Source organism: Loxodonta africana, chromosome 4 (assembly GCF_030014295.1).
Source record: "Loxodonta africana isolate mLoxAfr1 chromosome 4, mLoxAfr1.hap2, whole genome shotgun sequence".
NCBI lineage: Eukaryota > Metazoa > Chordata > Mammalia > Proboscidea > Elephantidae > Loxodonta > Loxodonta africana.
In genome coordinates this window covers 161376287-161391753 of record NC_087345.1, presented here as the reverse complement: position 1 = coordinate 161391753, position 15467 = coordinate 161376287, and the positions used below count along the sequence as shown (strand labels likewise).

The 15467-nt window shown below is 38.5% G+C and overlaps 1 protein-coding gene across 1 annotated transcript in view; it reads right to left on the bottom strand.

Annotated features, from left to right (window-relative positions):
* Positions 1-15467, bottom strand: part of PLXDC2 (plexin domain containing 2) — a 540324-nt gene that overhangs the window by 11733 nt on the left and 513124 nt on the right. The gene's annotated exons all lie outside the window — the stretch shown is intronic.

Sequence of the window (15467 nt, the reverse complement as noted above, 5' to 3'; positions counted from 1 at the left end):
AATTTTGGGGTAAATAAGACAATAAGTATTGAAGGAAGTTTATTTCTATCTAAGAATTTTCATGTGAAACAAGGTTAAATATCAGTGCAGATATACTGGCGTTTGTTGACTGTTTTTAGATCTGCCAATTACATGCCACTGTCAATGATTAATGGCTATGGAGAGTTTTCACATCAGCTAGGAATGAGTATTAGCTCTACATTCTGGGAAAAAGAAAACCAAACATGATAATTATATTCTGCCTACTAATTTTTTTTTAATTATATTATGCACTGTCTACATAACATTATGTGGTCAGAATGCTTTAAATTTATTAGCTGATTAAGTCCTATTTTCCAAAAGAAGTTAAAACTAAACCCACTGCTGTCAAGTTGATCTCAACTCACAGGGACCCTACAGGACAGAGCAGAACTGACCCCAAAGGCTTTCTGAGGCTGTGAGTTGGAATTGAGTCGATGGCAATATGTTTTGAGTTTAATTTTTAAGGAAGCTGACTGCCACATTTTTCTCCCACAGAGCGGCTGGTGGGTTCAAACCATGACCTTTTGGTTAGCAGCCCAGTGGTTTAACAATTGCACCACTAGGCTTCCTTAAGTTGAAATTGAGAGGGCTAAATAAGGAAACAGTATGTCAGTGTTGGGACTGAAAGTCATCATCAGTGAAAATATACTCACTAAACACCTCCAGGCAGGTGGACACTAGCACTCATGGTCACTCCTGTTTGTGGGAAAAGGTCAATATGCCTCTGTGCTCACTACTTATAACCCCCACTCTGGGGTGTCAGTGACTTCACAATTGGGCTGCTCTGAAGCCAGGGCTGCCAGAGTCCTTTCTCTGAGTCAAGTGGCATGACTAGGTCTTTGCTCTGCATTGCACCTTTCAAAGGCCCACCTGGCCATGGGTCCTGCTGGCAGGTATAGCCCTGTGAACTAGCACTCATTTACAAGCCTAGCACATAAAAACCTTTTGGCTGCAGGTGCCTCTTCCTTAAAAAGAAATACAGATGATAATGACTTTGATGAGGATGCTTGTGAAAGTTACATTTTAACTATATTTCATGCTTTGTACTAAGTGATTTATATACATCATCTCATTTAACATGCATAACTCAATCATTTACACTTACAAACCTGTAAAGCTAACAAATAGCAGGGTCAAGATTTAAAATGAGATCTCTGTACCTCCATGGTTAATTATCCCCCTTTCCCTACAGTGTCTCAAATGTATCTTTTTAAAGACTCTACAAATACAGAAATTAGTTCTTAAAATTCAGCGATTTGTGTAAATTCTGGCAGGCTTACCATATTTTAGAACTTATGCAAAATTTGTGAACATGGTTGTATGTTTATATCAGCCTTAAAAATATAACATTATTATCAACTTCAGTATTTTGTCAGAAAATCAGAATACTAAGTCAATAATTCTCCATCTTCCGATGAAAAGATGTCACAATGGTTGATAAGGCTTACCATGTACTTTGAGAGCTCATCCCAGAGACCCTCAAAAAGGAAGCACAAAAATGGTGGACAAACAGGACAATGAAGCTTCCTCTGTCAACACAATACAACTTATCTTATGAATTGTTTACATATTCCTGAACATAATTTCTCTTGTTTTTTTTTTTAATTACTCATTGTAGAAAAAAATATAGAGAGCTACGCCAACAAGATAAAAAAATCACAAGAAATCCCACCACATGTACATGATTTGGTTTAAATTATGAGTGTGTATCTTGCATTTACACTTCTATAAACATTAACTCCTTGCCCATACAGTTTTCTAAACTCCCTTTTTCCCCCCACTTAACTACCTACTGTGAACAAAATTTACTACGTACTGTGAAAAACAATTAACTAAATAGCAACATTATTTTAAATGTCTGTAGAGTATGCTAAAACTATGGCTAAATCATAATCGATATAATCAATTTGATATTTTTGATAATATGAATAACATCACAATGAATATTTTTGCTGCTAACCTGATAGGCCTGTATCTGATCAGTTGCCTTTATAAACTCTCAGAATTAGAATTACTGGGCCAAAAAGACTGTATCAGTTATTTATGGAAATACCTGATAACCAAACCAAACCCATTGCTGAGTTGCTTCCGACTCATAGCGACCCTACAGGTCAGAGTAGAACTGCTCCACAGAGTTTCCAAGGAGCAGTTGGTGGATTTGAACTGCCGACCTTTTAGTTAGCAACCGTAACCACTTAACCACCACACCACCAGGGTTTTCTGAAATACCTGATGTAGTACCTGAAATAGTATAGTTGGTGCCAGATATTGTGTTGAAGGGTGTGTGACCAAAAAAATGTACAGAACTTGGCTTCTAGTTCATATGACAGATAAAAATCATTTCAAAGGAAAGGGATTTTCAAAGTAGGTTAAAAAGGTAAGGAAAATACATTAGAGGAAAGTTGATTTTGTTGTTGTTGTCAGTTGCTGTCGAGTTATCTCCGACTCATGGCAATCCCATGAGCAACAGAACAAAATGTTGCCCAATCCTGCACCATCTTCACCATTTTTGGTATGCTCAAGTACATTGTTGTGGCCCCTGTGTACTTTGAGTGTCTTCAAACACAGTAGGCTTACCTTCCAGCACTGTATTGCACAATTTTCTGTTGTGATATACAGGTTTTTCACTGGCTAATTTTTGGAAGTAGGTTATCAGGCCTTTCTTCCTAGTCTGTCTTTGCCTGGAAGCTCTGCTGAAACCTATTCATCATGGGTATTTGAAATACTGGTGGCATAGCTTCCAGCATCCCAGCAACACATCAGGTACCACACTACGTGAAACTGACAGGTGGTGCAGGTAGACTGAAGACAGATCTTAAATACGCATTACTAAAGAGCCACAAAATACAACAGGTATAATCTACCTACAAAATTATTCAAGACTGCTGTTTTATTTGTGCAAAATGGAAAATTTATATTTACTTCTATAGCTTTTTTTTTTAAATTGTACTTTAGATGAAGGTTTATAAAGCAAATTAGTTTCTCATTAAACAATTTTAATACACATATTGTTTTGTGACATTGCTTGCCAACCCTGTGACCTGTCAACATTTTCCCCTTCTCAACCTTGGATTCCTCATTTGCAATTGTCCAGCTTTCCTGTTCCCTCCTGCCTTCTTGTCCTTGCCCTTGGGTTGGTGTGCCTCTTTAGTCTTGTATACATGGTTAAGCTATGTGCATTTTTGTTTGTTTTATGGGCCTGTCTAATCTTTGGCTGAAGGGTGAACCTCAGGAGTGACTTCAGTACTGAGTTAAAAGGGTGTCCGGGAACCATACTTTCAGGGTTTCTCCAGTCTCTCATTTCTGCAGTTTTTGACTAGATTAAAAGCAAAGACATTTTTCACAGTAATATCTTAACATTTACACTTAAATCTAACAAATGTATTACAACTGAGGTTTTAAAATTTGCTCTTTACATTCTTTTACAATTTCTATCTTACTCTGAGCCCTAAAAACGCAGAACAAAGCGTAAACAACTTCCCAAAATTCTGCTTTCTTTCTAGAACATTTTCACAAGGAAACAGGCACTGTAGGACCATATCACAGAAAAATTGTATAAGCATAAATAAATCACTTAATGTCCTTGTGCTTCAGTGTTCTTATCTGTAAAATGATACCAGAGGCATTGTTCTCGAAAACTCTAGGGTGCTTATACCTGCATGCCTGAGATAATTGACTCTGAAGTCATGAAGAAGATACTTAAAAAAAAAAAATCCCTCCATGGTGTGGATTTTCTGATGATTGTTCCTTCTGCCTCCCTCTGTTAACTTTGGTTGTTGTTGTTAGTCGCCACCGAGTTGACACTGGCTCATGGCAACCCCATGCACAACACAATGTTGCCTGATCCTGGTCCTGCTCCATCTTCATAATTGTAGGTATGCTTGAATTCACTGTTGCAGCCACTGCATAGTTTGAGTGTCTTCCTACCTAGGGGGCTCATCTTCCAGCACTATATTGGATAATAATGTGTTGTGATCCACAGGGTTTTCTTTGGCTAATTTTTGGAAATAGATCACCAGACCTTTCTTCCTAGTCTGTCTTAGTCTAGAAGCTTTGCTGAAACCTGTCTACCATGGGCAATCATGCTGGTCTTTGAAATAAAGGCATCATGGCTTCCAGCATCACAGCAACACACATGCCATCAAAGTATGGCAAGCTGACAGAGGGATGGTGGCCATTAACTTTTAGAATCCCTGAATTTAAGGGAAACCAATATAAATTAGTCCTAACTGAAACCACTTTTCTATGTCAATCTGCAGTTGCTCAGAGATTCTTGTAAATCAAAACAGTGGGGTCATCAATGACTTTTAACGAAATGACTAAGTATTTCATTCTCATAGAAAACTACTTAATTTTAAACTACTATGAGCCATCTACCAAGTTCGACTGGGAAGGGCATGGGAGGAGGGTGTACAAACCTGGGTTTCATCTCTGTCTTTTCCATGGGCTTGCAAGTGTGATGGAACAAAACCCAACATTTTAGGGCTATCTTATACTTCTTTCTCAAGGCTTTGACATTTCCCAAGTTGTGTTCTTTTTAGAATGGCTAATTTAAGTTGTTTCAGAAACTGATAGAGGCCACAGGGTCACTTGCTAACACAGCAGGATGTATGCTGAAAACTGAAAAATTCAAACCAGGCTGTAATATTAATTCATTACAGAGATTCAGGAAGTCATGCCTCAAAACATTACTGGGTGTAATGCGTGGGTGATCTCTAATTTCATTCTGAGAATTATTTATGTGATTAACTGCATTCAGAAGAAAATGTGCACACTGATACACCTGCACTGAGGTAGGCTGTGCAAGCAGGTAGTCTCCCTAATTACTCCTTCAGCACTATTAATTGAACAGCCATCCAGATCTGTCTCAATGGTCTGTGGCAAGATAATTAGCTGAAATATCCACAAACTAACCTGCAGGGTATCCTCAGTTAGCAGTGTACACAAAACTGCAGCTGGAGGCCTCTCTTCAAGCTCAGGGAGCAAAACAGATTGTGCTTTTTGTTGGGCTAGATGTGCCCTTGAAAGAAAGGTACTAGGCATGAGTGTGAATGAAAAGGGGCTAATTTTGAAATTCAAGGACCAGCTGGAAGACGCGTGTGGTACACGGCATAATGACATCTGACAAGTGGTTGATTTGAAATTTCTGGTATTTTCTGCTGCTTTCCTCAAGTGAGAGTGGTAAAATGAAGAGAGGTCTAGATTACGAGACTTGAACAGTGTCATGATCCAGTTCCCAGCACAGGATCTGGGCAAAATACTTCCCTTCTCTGTCACTCAGTTGTTTTATCTGGAAAACAAACTAAATTGTTATTTTTTAAACTTTTTTAAGCCAAAAAAAAATCTTTCTTCTAATATAATCTTACTTGGAAGCCCAAATGAAACTAGGTCTTGTTTAATCATAATGAAGGGGTCCCTGCTGACAGACCCTCTCTGAGCCCAGAGGGAGCCCATGAATCCTTTACCTTCTTAGAGCATGCTTTTGGAAACTACAGGACTAAATCCGTGCTTCTCAAACTTTACCGCACATACAAATTACAAGGGATTTTGTTAAAACACAGATTTTGATACAGCAGGTCTGAGGGGAGGCCTCAGATTCTGCATTTCTAACAAGCTTCCAGATGCTGCTGCCACCGCTGATCCACTTTGCTGGTCCACAGCACACTGTGAATAGCAAGTGATTCTCTAACGTCTCTTTGAAGCAGGAAAATTCTATATGAGTCAGTGGAAGAAAAAATGCTGGATTTCCACCTTCCTCGTATCTTTGGTGCACCTTTGTGGGAACTGAATGCACATTAGCACAGGTGGGTCAACCTTTCAAGATTTAGCTTTAATAAAGTCTGACTATCCAGGGAAAGGGAGTTTTTTTTTTCTGTTTCATACTTCTATATACAATTATTGTCTATTCTTATTTTTGTGTTGAATATTTCTTCAGTATTAATTTATAAGGCTCTACATGTAGGGTTGTCAGATTTAGCCAATAAATATACAGGACACCTGTTAAAATTAAATTTCAGATTAACGAGTAATATGTTTCATGTATTTCATAGAACATACTTATCCTAAAAAATTGCTTGCCAGGCAGAATCAAGATGGAGGACTAGTCAGATGCAATAAGCTAATATGTTTGATGTATTTCATAGAACATACTTATCTTAAAAATTGCTCATGAGGTGGAGCCAAGATGGCAGACTAGTCAGAAGCACTAAGCCATCCTGCTGCAACAAGACCCAAGGAAGCAAGCAAAACAGATAGAGATGTCAATCCTAGAACCTGAACCTTAAACAAAGAGATAAAATATTAGATTGGAAGTCACTCAGGAGAAGAAGAAACTGATACAAAATGGGAAGGAATAGAGATACAAAGTGGAGGTTCCTGACCAAATGGCATGACTCAGCATTGCCATCTTGGAATAAAGGCAACAACTCTGCACCCAGAAAGGCACCTCTATGGAATATTCAATAGGTGATAGAGGTATGGCATGGATACACCCAGGACTAAGTACTCAAGGAGATGCCCAGATTCTCTCACCCGGTAACCTCGGGAGCACACTCCTACAACCACTCCCCTCTAGTGAACAGAGGCTATAACTGCCCCACCACAGCAACCACGAAGGCCAGCATCAGAGTGCCAATTCACTCTATTGCCTTTCTCCATCTAGTTCCATCTGCCCCTGCCTTCGTCCTCCCCTCTTGCCACTTCTCTCCTTTGCCCTGCTGCCTATGGTCTTGAAAGGATGCTGCTTGGACCCCTTCCTGCTGGCTCTGGACCCCTCCTGCCACCTACCATGGCCCCGAGGGGACCAGGTCTGCATCCTACAGACAAACAGCCCATCTCTGTCTCTTCCCTTCCTGCTGGATCTGTCCTGGTCCCCCACAGCTGAGCGATTGATCCTGCACAGCAGGACAAGGTAGTGAGAACTATTGTACCCACAGATGAGCAAGTAACAAAGCACACCTGGCCCACCCACCCAGACACAACCAAACGAAACAGAAAAACAGGATGAAACAAACAAATCTATAATCAATAAATAGAGAAAAAGATACCTGAATGTCTTGGAGACAGCAGACAATAGCAAAACATATTAAAAAACAGGACAAGATGGCTCCAGTAAGCAACTAGAATAAAGCACCAGTTGACCTTCCAGCAGAAGAAAAGCACTGGAACTACCTGATAGGGAATTCAAAAGTCTAATATTCAGAGCTCTCCAAAGGATTAGGAAAGAGATGAAGGAAAATGCAGAGGAAGTCATGAAAGACATACAAAACCAACCAGAACGTAGCCAAAATCAAGGAAAACATAAAGCAGTAGAGGTTTTTATATAGAATAGCAGTGAAGTATACATTCTCTTCCAATGTACATGGACCATTCTCCAGAATATACCACATCTTAGGTCACAAAGCAACCCTGAGAAATCCAGAGCACTGAGATAATACAAAGCATCTTCTCTGATCACAATACCATTAAAGTAGAAAGTAATAACAGGAAGAGCAAGGAAAAAAAAAAAATCAAATACGTGGAAACTGAATGACACCTTGCTTAAAAACCACCAGGTAATACAAAAAATCAAAGATGAAATAAAAATTTATTGATAAAATGAAAACAAATCATGCCAAAACCTATGGGATACAGCTAAGGTAGTGCTCAGAGATCAATTTATAGTAATAGGCATATGCATCAAAAAAGGGGAAAGGGGAAAAAAATCATAATGTTAGCCCTACAACTTGAACAAATAAAAAGAGAACAGCAAAAGAAACCCACAGCCACCAGAAGGAAGGAAGTAATAAAGATCAGGGCAGAAATAAATGAAATAGAGAAACAACAGGAAGAATCAACAAAACCAAAAGTTGTTCTTTGAGAGGGTCAACAAAATTGACAAACCACTGGACAAACTGACAAAAGAAAAACAGAAGAGGAAGCAAATAACCCAAATAAGGAATGAAATGGGGGACATTATAACAGACCCAACTGAAATAAAAAAGGTCATAGCAGAGTACTATGAAAAACTACTGCAACAAATAAAGAAAATATAGAGGAAATGGACAAATGTCTATAAAAACACCACCTACCTAAACTAACACAAACTAAGGTAGAAAATCTGAACAGACCCATAACAAGAGAAGAGATTGAAAAGGTAAGAAAAAAAAAAAAAAACTAACAAAAAAAGTCCTGGCTCAGATGGCTTCGCTACAGAATTCTATCAAACATTCAGAGAAGAGCTTGCACCAGTACTACTGAAACTATTTCAGAACACAGAAAAGGAAGGGACATTCCCGAATTCATTCTATGAAGCAAGCATAACCCTGATACCAAAACAAGGCAAAAACACCACAAAAAAAGAAAATTACAGACTAATATGTCTTATGACTATAGATGAAAAATTCTCAACAAAATTCTGGCCAACAGAATTCCACACCATATAGAAGATATAATACACCACGACCAAGTGCTATTTGTACCAGGTATGCAAGGATGGTTCAACATTAGACAATCAATCAACGTAATCCACCACTTAAATAAAATAAAAGAATCCCATGATCATCTCAATCAATGCAGAAAGAGCATTCCTGATAAAAACTCTCAATAAGATAGGAACAGAAGAGAAATTATACAAAACCAACAGCCAATATCATTCTCAATGAAGAGAGAGCCTGGTACTGGTACAACGACAGACACATTGATCAATGGAATAGAACCGAGAACCCAGATATAAATCCATCTACCTACAGCCACCTGATCTTTGACAAAGGTCCAAGATCCATTAAATGGGAAAAACACAGTCTTTTTAACACATGATGCTGGCAAAACTGGATGTCAATCTATAAAAAAAGGCAATAGGGCCCACACCTCACACTACACACAAAAACTAATTCAAAATGGATCAAAGACCTAAATACAAAAACAAAAACTATAAAGATCATGGAAGAAAAAAAAAAACAGTGTCAACACTAAAAACCAAAAACCTAACCCATTGCTGTCGAGTCAACTCTGACTCATAGTGACCCTAAAGGACAGAGTAGAACTGCCCCATAGAGTTTCCAAGGAGCACCCGGTGGATTCAAACTGCTGACCTTTTGGTTAGCAGCCATAGCACTTAGCCACTACACCACAAGGGTTTTCTAGTACTGTCCACACTAGGAGCCTTAAGATATAGCACTGACAGCATACAAACCATAATTAACAATACACAAACACCAGAAGATAATCTAGATAAATTAGGCCTCCTAAAAATTGAACACTTATGCTCAGCAAAAGACTTCACCAAAAGAGTAAAAAGAGAGCCTACAGACTGGGAAAAAAATTTTGGCTATGACATATCAACAAAGGTCTCATCTCTAAAATCTATAGGAAAATCCAACACCTCTACAATAAAAACACGAAAAATCCTATTAAAAAATGGGCAAAGGATATGAACAGATATTTCACCAAAGAAGACATTCAGGCAGCTGACACATGAGGAAATGCTCCTGTCCACTATTACAGGAATGCAAATCAAAACTGCAATGAAATAACCATCTTACCCTTAAATTACTGGCACCAACCCACCCACCCACCCACCCAACCACCCAACCACCCAACCACCCAACCAACCACCCAACCAACCAACCAAACAACCAAACAAACAAACAAACACCAGAAAGGAACAAATGTTGGAGAGATTTCGGGGAGATTGGAACTCTTATTCAGTGCTGGTGGAAATGCAAAATGATACAACCATTCTGGAATACAATATGGTGCTTCCTTAGAAATAGAAATATACGATTCAGCAATCTCACTCCTAGGAATACATGCTGGAGAAACAAAAGCCTTCACACAAATAGACTCATGTCCACTGCAGCATTATTCAGAATAGTAGAAAGATGGAAACAATCTAAGTCCTAAGTGCCCATCAGCAGATGAATGGATTAAACAAACTGTGGTACGTGCACACAATGGAATACTACGCAACAATAAGGAACAATGATGAATCTGTGAAACAGCTCACAACATGGGTGAGGACATTATTCTGAGTGAAATAAATCAAACGCGAAGGGACAAATACTGTACGATACCACTATTATAAAAACATATGAAAATGTTTCCACACAGGAAAAAAAAAATCTTTAATGGTTACAAGGGAAGGGAAGGGTTGAGAGGGAAAAAACACTAACTAGGTAGTAGATAAGTAGTAACTTTGGTGAAGGGTAAGTCAGCATACAATGCTCGGGGAGTTAGCACAACGTGACCAGGGCAAAGTCATGGAAGCTTGACAGACACATCCAAATGCCCAAGAGACCAAGCAAGTGGGCTGAAGGCTGGGGTCCATGGCCTTGAGGAACATCTAGGTCAATTGCCATAACATAGTCTATAAAGAAAATGTTTTACATCTAACTGTGGTGAGTAGCAACTGGGGTCTTAAAAGCCTGCAAGCAGCCATCTAAGATACATCTACTGGTTCCATCCTGGCTGGAGCAAAGGAGAATGAAGACCAAAGACACAAGGGAAAGATTAGCCCAAAGGACTAATGGACCACAACCACCACAATCTCCAAGAGACTGAGTCCAGAACTAGATGGTGCCTGGTTACCACCACTGACTGCTCTGGCAGGGATCACAATAGAGGGTCCCGGGCAGAGTGGGAGGAAAAGGTAGAACAAAATTCAAATTCAAATTCACACACACACACACACACACACACAAAGACCAGGCTTGCTGGTCTGACAGAGACTGGAGAAACCCTGAGAATATGGCCGCTGGACACGCTTTTAACTCAGCAGTGAAGGCACTTCTGAGGTTCACCCTGCAGCCAAATACTAGACAGGTCTACAGGGCCCACAATAACATACATGAGGGATATACTTCATAGTTCAATCACGTATACGGGACTAATAGGCGCACCAGCCCAAATGCAAAGACAAGAAGGCAGGAAGGGACAGGAACTGGAAGAATTGAAACAGGGAACCTGGGATGGAGAAGGTGTGCGTATTGACACATCACATGGCTGGCAATCAATGGCACAAAATAATTTGTGTATTAACTGTTTAATTTGCCCTGCAAACTTTCACCTAAATCACAGTAAAAAAAAATTGCTCGGTTTTTATTTGAAATTCAAACACATCAGAATGTCCTGTATTTTATTTGGCAACTCTATCTATAGGGAAACATGATGGCTTCGGGTCCTGGCCAATGAACTTGGCAATCTAATTAAAATAAACTACTGCTATTTGCCTCTTTGCTTCATGAATCCTAGGAGTTTTTTTTTTCCTTAAAAAGAGTAACTCAGGTTGATTTGTCTAACTTCTGGTGTGGCCATGAATTCCAAACAATAACTCTTGTGGGAAGCGAAGCAGGGGTGTTCTTTTACATGTTTTCTGCTTGTCCTATTTTGGTTGCTCTTCCCCATGTGAAAGTTGCCTAATTGTCCCTGCGGCAGCCTCTTATCCAAGGCACATTTACTATTTGCCATTGGCACGCTACCTTCATTTTAGGAGGATGATCTTGAAGAATTAGTTAACAGACCTGGCCCATGTCTAAGATGAAAATGGACCCCAAAACATATAGAGTAACAGTTACATACTGGGATTAACAAAACCATCATATTATTCATGTGATTTTCCAAAAGCTAAAATTAAGTACAAGCTCTTTAATGTGGGGAGAACTATCTCTAAATCATACATTTGAAACACTTAATGTCCATTATTTTCTTTCACTGCTTGGTGGTCTCAGATCTGACTAAAGATAAAATTACCTGGGGAGTTAAAAAAGCAATAATGCTGCAGCTCACCACGGCTGACTGATCTGGAATCTGTGAGTGGGGACCAGGCATGTGCATTTTTTAAAAGTTCTTCAGGTGAAGCAGATGCACAACGAAGGCTGAGGCCCCTGTCAGACTATTTCTCTCTGTGCCCTAGCTAACTCCCGTCTAATACTTGACCTGGGATGCCACTTACTTCATTATCGGTACTTAAAGAATACTATCTGTTTCACATCATGGCTAAGAAAGCTCTCTAATTTCCCACCTACAGATCAGAAGTTATTTTCCATTATTTAATGATGTCTCATACTTTTCCTGATATTTTCTATATATCTCTTGGCACTTTTTAACATATAGTGTATGTATATGTCTTGCTTTATTATAAGGTTCCTGCGGTCAAAGGTCATATCCTGTTCAACTTTAAAATAGCCACCACAGTGATGTACCTGAGATATTTGATGCTTGGAATGAATCTTGTTTTATAACATCTTCCTCCTCTGTAAAACATTATTTTCAGTGATAATCATGAAAGGGGATACATAATAATAATTGACTTATAAGATATTATTCTATTTCTAGCTAATATTGTAAATAGAAATGCAGACAATGAGAATTTGCTCTTGTTGAACTTTAAAGTTATGCCAGTAAAAAAAATAAAATAAAATAAATTATGGTACAAAAAAAGAAAAAAAATACAAAAAAAGAAAATAGGAATGAATTACTGGGTTATTACTTTTCTTTTTGGAAAAAGGGACTAAAAGACATATGAAAGAATATTGCTAAATGAGTCAACTCCACACAATTCAGAAAATAATGTCCATATGAAATGACACAATTGAAGTTAACTCAAGTTCTGTTTCGTCTTTAAAACCACTATACCATTATTCTTTATTTTGAATCTACTGTTTGTACAAGTAGCACTTCTATGTAGCACCGTGTGGGATGGAGATACAACTGAACCTGAAACAACTGCAAAGGATTCCAAACCCTTTGAACTTATTCTCTAAATAAATGCATGTAGCTGAGTTCACCATGAGGGGCCAACTGCATAACTGGAAGTTCTCTGAATTAAGTTCATGTAGAAGACAGTATTTACTAAAAGAGAAGTAATAGAAGTATGTTAAATTGAAGCTTATACATATTAGTAAAACTCAACAGTAACTGAATCACCCTATAGAGCTTCAGTCAGAAAATTTTTACAGGGAAGAATATTTTATCATTAATATTATTTAGAATTTTTGGCAAGGGACAATAAGAAAAGCTGACTTTTCTTTAGTTGGTTTTATTATTATTTTAACATTCTCTACCTACAATGCACCCTCTTATTACCTATACCTGGGGTGGACTGCTCCCAATGTCTGCCCTTGGTTCACCATTGATTTGAAGTTTTTAGCTAAATGTTATGCACAGAGTTACAATAAATGTTCGTGTTGACTTGTATGGCTTTTATTTTATAGTTTATGCCCCTCAAGGGCATGCTATCCAGTTTTTTGAGTGACAAGCTATCTTCCTGATTTTTGTTTTTCCTCTTTGACCTCAGCCCATTACTGGCCACTCTACTGCCCAAACTGAGAATGACTGGTGATGGTGCTTATTAGTGCATTCATGTGTAACCATTGTTATAAAGTCAATTTCAACTCATAGCAACTCTAGAGGACAGAAACCAAAGGGTTTCCAAGGCTGTGATCTTTACAGAAGACTGCCACATCTTTCTCTTGCAAAGCAGCTGGTGGGTTCCAACCACCGACCTTTTAGTTAGCAGCCAAGCACGTAAACGCTGTGCCACCAGGGCTCCTTGATTCATGCATAGCACTCATTAAAGCCTCTTCTCTAATATGACCTCTTTAATGAAATTCCCCATGATTAGTCTCTTTCTTTATGGTACTTGACTATATCCTTTGTTTGGCATTGATTATACTTTTTTTTTCTTCTAAATTTTACTTTGTTGTTGAGAATATACAGGGCAAAAACATACCAATTCAACAATTTCTACATGTACAATTCAGTGACATTGATTATATTCTTCAAGTTGTGCAACCATTCTCACCCTCCTTTCCTGAATTGTTCCTCCCCAATTAACATAAACTCACTGCCCCTTAAGGTTCCTATCTAATCTTTTGAGTTGCTGTTGTCAATGTGATCCCATATAAATAGCTTTTAAAAGAGCACAATGCTCAAGGAAGACCTTTTTTGCTAGTTAAGCTAAACTATTGTTCAGTTTTAAGAAGATTTCAGGATTTTTTGGTTTAAGGTTTAAAGATTACCTCAAGGCAATAGTTTCAGGGGTTCATCTGCCCTCCGTGGCTACAGAAAGGCTGAAGTCCATGAGAATTTGAGATTCTGTTTTGCATTTTCCCCTTTTTGATAAGGATTCTTCTATGGAATCTTTGATCAAAATGTCCAGTAATGGTAGTAGGGCACCATCCAGTTTTGGTTTCATGGCAAAGGAGGAAGTTGTTCACAGAAGCAATTAGCCAAACATTTCATATCCTCTTCCTATTCCTGACTTGCCTTCTTCCTTTGTTGTTCCAGGTGAAAAGAAACCAACTGTTGTGTCTTGGATGGCCACATGCAAGCTTTTAAGAACTTGGGCAGTGCACAATGAACTAGGAAATAAAACAGAAGCACTAAACATGCCATCAGGCCAATAAACTGGGATGTCCCATGAAACCATGACCCTAAACCTCCAAACCACGGAACCAAATCCCGTGAAGTGTTTGGTTGTACATAAGCAACCTCACAACTATTTTTTTTTTTGTCATTGTTATATATACATCTATCACACAATTTTTGCCAATTCAACTTTTTACAGGTGTACAATTTACTGACAGTGATTACAATAATTGGCTGTACAACCCTATCCTTAATCAATGCAATTTTCCCATCACCGTTAACCCCCATTTTCCACCTCCTTCCCGCTGCTAGTAACCACTAATAAACTTTGCTCTCTGTATATTTGCCTTTTCTTGCCTTTTTATATAAGTAAGGTCATATAATATTTGTCCATTTGTGATTGGCTTTTTCCGTTCAGCATAATCTCTTCAACCTCCATCCATACTGTAGCATGTATCAAGACTTCATTTCTCCTTTTGGCTGAGTAATATTCCATTGTACCTATGTACCACATTTTGCTTATCCATTCATCTGTTGATGGGCAGTTAGGGTGTTTCCACCTTTTGGCTATTGAGAATGGTGCTGCAATGAACACTGATATACAAGTCTCTTTTTGAGTCTCTGCTCTCAAGTCTTTTAGGTGTATACGTATGAGTGGAATTGCCGGGGCATATGGTAGTGCAATTTTTAGTTTTTTGAGGAACTGCCACGCTGTTTTTCACAATGGTTGGACCATTTTGCACTTCCACCAGCAATCAATAAGGGTTCCAATTTTCCCACATTCTCACCAACATTTGTTGTCTTTTTTTAATCCTAGCCATTCTAGTGGCTGTGAGATGGTATCTCATTGTGATTTTCATTTGCATCTCTCTGATGGTTAATGACACTGAGCATCTTTTCATGTGTCTGGTGGCCATCTGAATGTCCTCTTTGGCGAAATGTCTATTCAAGCCTTTTGCCCATTTTATGGTTGGGTTATTTGTATTTTTGTTGTTGTCAATGTTATATATACATTTTGGTTATTAGATTCTTAATGAATATATGGTTTCTGAAAATATTCTTGCAGTCAGTAGCTTGTATTTTTACTTTTTTGGTGAAGC